This window comes from Macrobrachium rosenbergii, chromosome 7 (assembly GCF_040412425.1).
Source record: "Macrobrachium rosenbergii isolate ZJJX-2024 chromosome 7, ASM4041242v1, whole genome shotgun sequence".
Lineage (NCBI taxonomy): Eukaryota > Metazoa > Arthropoda > Malacostraca > Decapoda > Palaemonidae > Macrobrachium > Macrobrachium rosenbergii.
This window is the reverse complement of record NC_089747.1, coordinates 20,025,001-20,032,500: the sequence shown is the minus strand read 5'-3', so window position 1 is coordinate 20,032,500 and position 7,500 is coordinate 20,025,001.

Sequence of the window (7,500 nt, the reverse complement as noted above, 5' to 3'; positions counted from 1 at the left end):
TCCGTACAAGATCGGAATCTGTTAAGTCTATGTCAACTGATTTATCACCACCAACTGCTATCTCATCATGCCAACAACATAAGTTACGATTATTGACAGTTAGTTCTGCATACAAAAGCGCGCGCGCGCCCGTACGTACGTGTGTGTGTATATTTAAGTGTGTATAATTTTTTTTTCTAGATTTGGGTGACTTTTTCTTAACCTTTCAATTTCAACAGAAAGTTTCTATTTCAATCAAGTTTAAAGCCATCTATCGAAAAATGTTTTTGAAGACAAAAATTCATGAAACGTGTCTGGTAGCGCTGTTTTCCACAGGTGGACAAAACAACTCAATCTTGGTTCCTTCTCATGATTTATTTCACGCTAATGTCATTCTTCTGTACAAAGTTATCCATATATAACTTTTATGACGACTCGTCCCTCACATAAAGAATCCATTGTATGGACAAGAAGTACATGCCGCAAAGAATCCAATGTACATTACCTGTTATCAAAAAGTTCGCTGTCTAAACAAGAACTAGATGCCATGCTGTACACATACGTAACATACGTGTGAGTGATAAATATACGTTCGAAGTAATCGGAGCCATGAATCTGCCCCTGTGGCATCCGATAATCTCAACCGCCTTCTCAAACACTCGTTTGTTCAATGGCGTATGGCACCGAGATGCGATACCTCCGAGGCACAGACATTTTGACGAGTTCTAATCTCAATTTAATCGGAGGTTTTTTTCTTTTTTGAGCTGCGTATCATCGAGGAGTGGTTTTTACTTTCTGTTTATCTTGCGAACATCGGCTCCTCCTCATCGATGTGGCGCGATGTCACGCAGCGAAATAAAAGAAGGCCAAGTCGATTTATGGCTCTGGTTTTTGGTATCAATAACGCACCACAAGATAAACATACCAGGGTTGCCCCATCTCTCTCTCTCTCTCTCTCTCTCTCTCTCTCTTCGTTGGGAGGGGAGTGGGTGAAGTAGGGAATGACGTCTATCCATAGAGGCAATAAATTGTGCCAGAGTAATTCTCTCTCTCTCTCTCTCTCTCTCTCTCTCTCTCTCTCTCTCTCTCTCTCTCTCTCTCAGTGTGTTTAAAACTCTCACGCAAGAGAAGGTTTGACTCTCTCGCTCTCTCTCTCCTCCTCTCCCCACCCGTTGTCATTCTCAACGGCCATTTTACAGTTCAAATCAGCATTTTATTACCGATGTCTTATCTCGCCTGTCGCCAGACAAAGGAGGGGAGACTGCGAGGGGAAGAGAGGGGAGGTCAAGTCTCAAGACAGATCATACCCCCACGATCTCTATCTGTAAGATCTGGATTGATTATTCTTCTTTTAATTCACGGCACATTTATGATGCTCAAGTATGCCTTATGGAATTTCGAGAGGCTAAGTCGAGAGTATTCTCGTAGTCATTAATTCTGCAAATTTTAATAACTTTAATCATATTAACAAATTTAATATAATAATCCTGTAGATTTGTTTAAGGAAATTTGGTGGATTTCTAATTATGGCAATAATACAACATGGTCGATATAAGGCAATTGGTACATCAGTCTAATTGTCTAAAAAAAATCGTGAAGTCACTAAAGTGTCTTTTGAGTAAGTTACAAGAACAGTCTAAAGTACTTTAATGAGGCCAAGATGAGGAGCCACAGCTATGTATCGCAGTTAATAGTTCGAGTCTCCGGCCGGCCAATGAAGAATTAGAGGAATTTATTTCTGGTGATAGAAATTCATTTCTCGCTATAATGTGGTTCGGATTCCACAATAAGCTGTTGGTCCCGTTGCTAGGTAACCAATTGGTTCTTAGCCGCGTAAAATAAGTCTAATCCTTCGGGCCAGCCCTAGGAGAGCTGTTAATCAGCTCAGTGGTCCGGTTAAACTAAGGTATACTTAACTTTGACCCAGGAGCTATTCAAACTGGGGCGGGTGGATGCTACAGATTTAAGAATGGTCTTAAATCTAATAGTTTTAATTTGTTGAAACAATAAAAGTCTTCATTTACGTTAGGCATATGGCTCAGAAAATATCCACCCATAAGCCTGCCAAATGAGGAAATATTGCCTGGAAACTACTGCATGTTGTTGAGATATTAAAATCTAAGCAACGTGAAAAAAAATATGAAGGAGAATGTCATAACTTTCTGTTGAGGGGGCAGAAAGGGGAAAGCCGGCAGGAATAAAACCTTACGTAGAACTCCTAGTAATAAACTGGCACCTATGTATTTACGCGCGTGTGTATACCTACATCAACATGAAAGTTAAGTGATTTTTCTTCTTGAATTGGCCATTAATAAGCCCTTGCGCTGATCTCATCAATGTTCGTTTGACAATGTGGTTTTGGATCATTGTTCAAGTGACAGGTTTCTGACTTAGACTGATGCTACCAAGCACGAAAGACTACGTTCTTATTATCTCACCCAAATTACAACGACGACCACCACTGCTAAAAATACTATGATCATATATTTGAGGACGTAAAACGGTGAAAACTCGCTAGTCTGAGCACTACGAAAAAAAAAAACACCTTGGAGATGTATCATGACTTTCATTCTTACTATTAACAAAATGCAGATGAACAGACAGACAGAACATTATTAAACTATCTTAAGCAGATGGACAGACAGACAGAGCATTATTAAATTATCTTAATAAGTGTTTGCTTCAAAATTTTGTATGCGTGTGCGTGTATGTATATAACTATCATCATCGTCACCAACGCCTAAGTGAAATTTCCTGGGCTTTTATCTTCTGCAATTCTCAACTCATCTCCAGCCTCACTTCTTATAGTTCTCACCCAAATAGGTCTATGTCTTTCAACTCTTCTAATACTATTTACAAGCAGATCCTCATACTTCTTCAAACAAAAAATGCTCCGCTGAGCTTTGTGTGTGTTCTTCTACTGAATGTCGTTACTGACTCACCCCTACTTCTGAGAAGTATTTTCCTCTTTTTATTTTTTATCCATGGATATGTCCTTAATAATTCTGTGCCATAAAACCGATGCCACTCCCTGAATACATGGCTTTGTCAACATCAACATCATCAGTCCGTTTGTCCAAATATTCTTTCTTATCTCTTGATCTTCGTTTAGCTTCAATATCTACGCTTGGGAACTCAACAAGTACTGTTTTGTGTCCATATCCTTCCTGAGATTTGTCTACAAGTACCTTCTGCTTTCGTCTATTCTTTATTGCATCCTAAATCTCATCTGATATTCAAGGCTTTCCTTTTGTCAACCCATATCAGTGTACTTTTCTTGCAGCAGACTGGTATACATTCATTATGTTAAACCAGTACTCACTCATTGACTGCCTGCTCCCCTTCAGATATGTTTTCTATAACTGCATATCAATTTCGACAATCACTCTTCATGCTTATCTTTGAGAAGCTTTCATTGCAGTTTCAGTGTGGCAGCGACAAGTCTGTAGATCCTAACATTCCTCAGTGTTCTTTTTCTATCTAGCTTAATAGTTAGCTGGTCTATTTGGTTTCTATGACTGCCATCTGGAGATGTCCAAGTGTATTTATAGATGTCCTTGTGTTGGATAAGAGTACCTCTAATTAGCAAATTATTTGCAACACAAAAACTATATACATTAATATATATATATATATATATATATATATATATATATATATATATATATATATATATATATATATATATTATATACATACAATAATACATATGTATATGTGTATGTATGTATATATTCACACACACATGAAAAAGCACTGGCTGAGAGATTCAAAACTTAGTAACACGTAATAAAAGCATGAACTGTTGTTTGTTGCGCTTTACAGCATGAAAGATGAGTTTATGGTGCTCTCACACTTGGCACAATTCAGTTTAATGAAAATAAAGGAGAAGCTTTTCTCACATGCTTAAGAAAAAAAAATGTATAAATACCTTTTCACCGACAGTCACACGAATAAAAATCTTACGAAATTTAAAAAAAATATTTCGTGTTTTCATATTTCTCTGATTTTCATATCTAGTCTATTCATATCTATCTATTCATAAGAAGAGAAATAATACTGTCAAGATATTTGTGTATACGAAACAAAACCGCGAAACCAACAAAATCAAAGATTATATTACCCTTTCGATACTGCGCAGACAAGCGCGAAGAAAAACAAAAGTTAGTCTCGGAACTGTCTCCAAAGGTATTTTAATGTTCTTAAAACTAGAAAGGCGAACAAAAGCAAGAATCACAAAGGCGATTAATAAACCACTCGATACTGACAGAGTAAAGAGAACGAAAATAATCCGTGCTTGTGCCGCGCGCAAGGTCTCCGCGAGAAGTGGCAGAAGCGGGGCACGTCACGGGGCACACCTGTCGCTCGCCCCATCGCCAAGGGAGTCTCAAGCCAAAAAGGCAGATAAAATCAAAGAGGACGCGTCAGCCAATACCCTGATGTCATCGGAGAGATGGATTGTTTTTGATAACGCATACATCATCTCGCAAGGGGAGAGGCCAGTGACGCGTGCATATGAATATACAGCCATAATATACACAGGGCTAATATACAAGCTCACAGAGTCAGCGTAAGCAAGGTGTAAGAGATGCTTCCTAATTTATTGGGCATCGCTGAGTTATGGCGGTGCTACGAGATTAAAATATCGTTCGGTTTTATTTATTGCTGATCGTCTGGATATGGCACGATCAAGCAATAAAAATGAAGATAGGCAAAGTCTGTGGCTGAACGGCTATCTTTAGAAGACAAGCAAGGCGATTATGGCAAGGGCGCTCTTGGTCAATCAACCGTTACTGGGTACTTGACGCGGCTTCAACGCTTAAATCAAAACTGGGCAGAATTAAATGGGCACTGAGATGGAGAGGAAAATAAACAACCATTTAGCTGTCAATGACCGGCAACAGGTTTTCTTTCGATAAGAATAAAAACTGACTGATTACGCAAAATTAGGAAGTGCAAGAATTTACCGCATAAAGAAACAAGCTTCACAGATGTTCCCTTAAAAAGAATGAAGATTAAACAGTGCCATGTAGGCTGAGTTTTTTTTTATGGAAAAAGTACACCGTGACTAAGGTCACTTGAATTTACAGGTTTAGAAAGAGGATAAAAATTTTTCCCCAAAGAGGTTTAGTACACAACGCAAGAAAAATTTACGAAAAGTGAAATGCAAAGTTTAATAAAATACTATGAGACTATAAAAAGACATGAGCAAAAATAACCGCACATTCTCCTTTCGCCATTTAACAAAAATGTAAGAACAATTAATGTTAATCAATTAAAGAAAATGCTTGTAGAGCCGGACCAGTGACTTAAAAAAAGAAATGATCACCTAAGTCAAATTCTTCCTAATTTTACTATTACAACTATAGATCATAAACTCAACTCAGTCTTTTATAAGATACCTATAAGTTTAAAAATGGAAAACCTATATGTAAAGCATAAGCTTATACAAACTTTGAAACCCGTAACGTCAGGGTTTAGGTAAAATTTTACTTTGTACTCTTTCACCGACAGCCCTGTGCGCAATTGGTGCAGTAATCGTACTCTAGACATTGCACCAAGGTTAACAAGTTCGTGACCTTCACATAAAAGTCAATCATTTAACGCCAGAACAACGTCCATTCAGAGTATAAACGCATTAACGCTATTACAACGCTGTAACGGTAACATCCAATAACTAGAATGAACGGACGACGAAGAACTTCTTATCAATTGTATCTAATCTAACCAAAACAAAAGCAACCACAGCTGCAACTACAGCAACTACCAAACTACAATGACTGCTACCACCACCTCCTCCTCCTCCTCCTCCTCCTCCCCTTGTCTCAAGATCATCCAAAGCAGCAATTTAAGCGTGTGAATGTACAAGCGCCAATTTGCAGTCAATTTATAGCCAAAGCCAATTCCGGTCGCAGGTAAACTTATTCCCTATTCAGACTTGCTAATTGCCTCTCAGGTAGGTATGCCACTCCAGAAACAATCAGGTGAATTTGCTCTCAATCGAAGCGCATTAATGATTTCCCGCGAGGGGGAAATAGCCTCAGGACCTCCAGAAAATGATTCATTTAGCAAATTGAAACGGAACCACGTCGCTTCGGCTGAGGAGGGCACTGAGGAGAAAGAAGGACTGAGGAGGAGGAGGAGGAAGAGGAGGAAGAGGAGGAGGAGGAGGAGGAGGAGGAGGAAAGCGAGACAGAGGGAGGACAGGGAACGGGAAGATGAGGAGGAAGGAGAGAAAAAAAGGAAGAGTAGTCTGGAAAATGTCTATTACGGCGTATTTCTCAGAGAGAGAGAGAGAGAGAGAGAGAGAGAGAGAGAGAGAGAGAGAGAGAGAGAGAGAGAGATACTAAGCTATTCATTGCACTGAAAGGGTTCGTTGCTCACAACGTCACGGTGACTGATATACAACACCGCGGAATGATTGCTTACCTTTCTTCGTTCATGAAATGACATTAATCACTGTATCATTTCGCCTCAGTTCTTGCTAAAAGCTTCTGTCAGTAAAAAGAGCTCTTACTTGCTGGGCTATCAATTGTACATCATTATTAAGTACTATTTTACGGCTTCTGTTTTAGGTGTATTTTTTCTCTTCCTTTTCACTCACGAACTTTCATTTTGTGGAAGCTTTCTAAAGAAGTTCGGTAGTAGTAGTAGTAGTAGTAGTAGTAGTAGTAGTAATAATAATAATAATAATAATAATAATAATAATAATTATTATTATTATTATTATTATTATTGTTATTATTATTATTATTATTATTATTATTATTATTATTATTATTATTATTATTATACGAGTATAAAATTATCCTAGTATTGCTCTCACCAGTTCTAAAAGGCCTGAAATAATAATAATAATAATAATAATAATAATAATAATAATAATAATAATAATAATAATAATATTATTATTATTATTATTATTATAATTATAATTATTATTATTATTATTATTATTATTATTAGTATTATTATTATTATTATTATTTGAGGGCCTTTTAGAACGGGTGGAAGCAATATTAGGATAATTTCATAGTCGTATTTTACAGCAGATTTCCTATTATCCATTTTTTAAAAATATTACTAACCAAACAACTACTGGACAGATGGAAATCTCAATTTTATGGTGCCCTAAAATTCATCCCGAGTTATATTGACAAAGAATGAAAGCAATCGGTTCATTTTTTTATTTGCTTTCCTTCCTTTACCATTTTAAATTTCATAAGCGTGTGAAACACCATTTTCAAAGTTATGGTAGAAGTAATTTTAGGTTAAAATCTAAAGAGGGCTATGAATGAAAATAAAAATATTAAGATAATGACATATCTCCACACTTACTGTAGTAGGGAGTTGCAGTGGGAGTAATGATATTGATAATACCACCGTTCCATACGGGTTTAGCTGATATTTTGGTAACATGCTGAAACTGAAGTCTAACGGCAAAATTTTTTTTTTATTATGGTAAAAGCAATATGGTTGAATTTACCCAACTAAGAACTACGGGCATTAATAACTCATCAA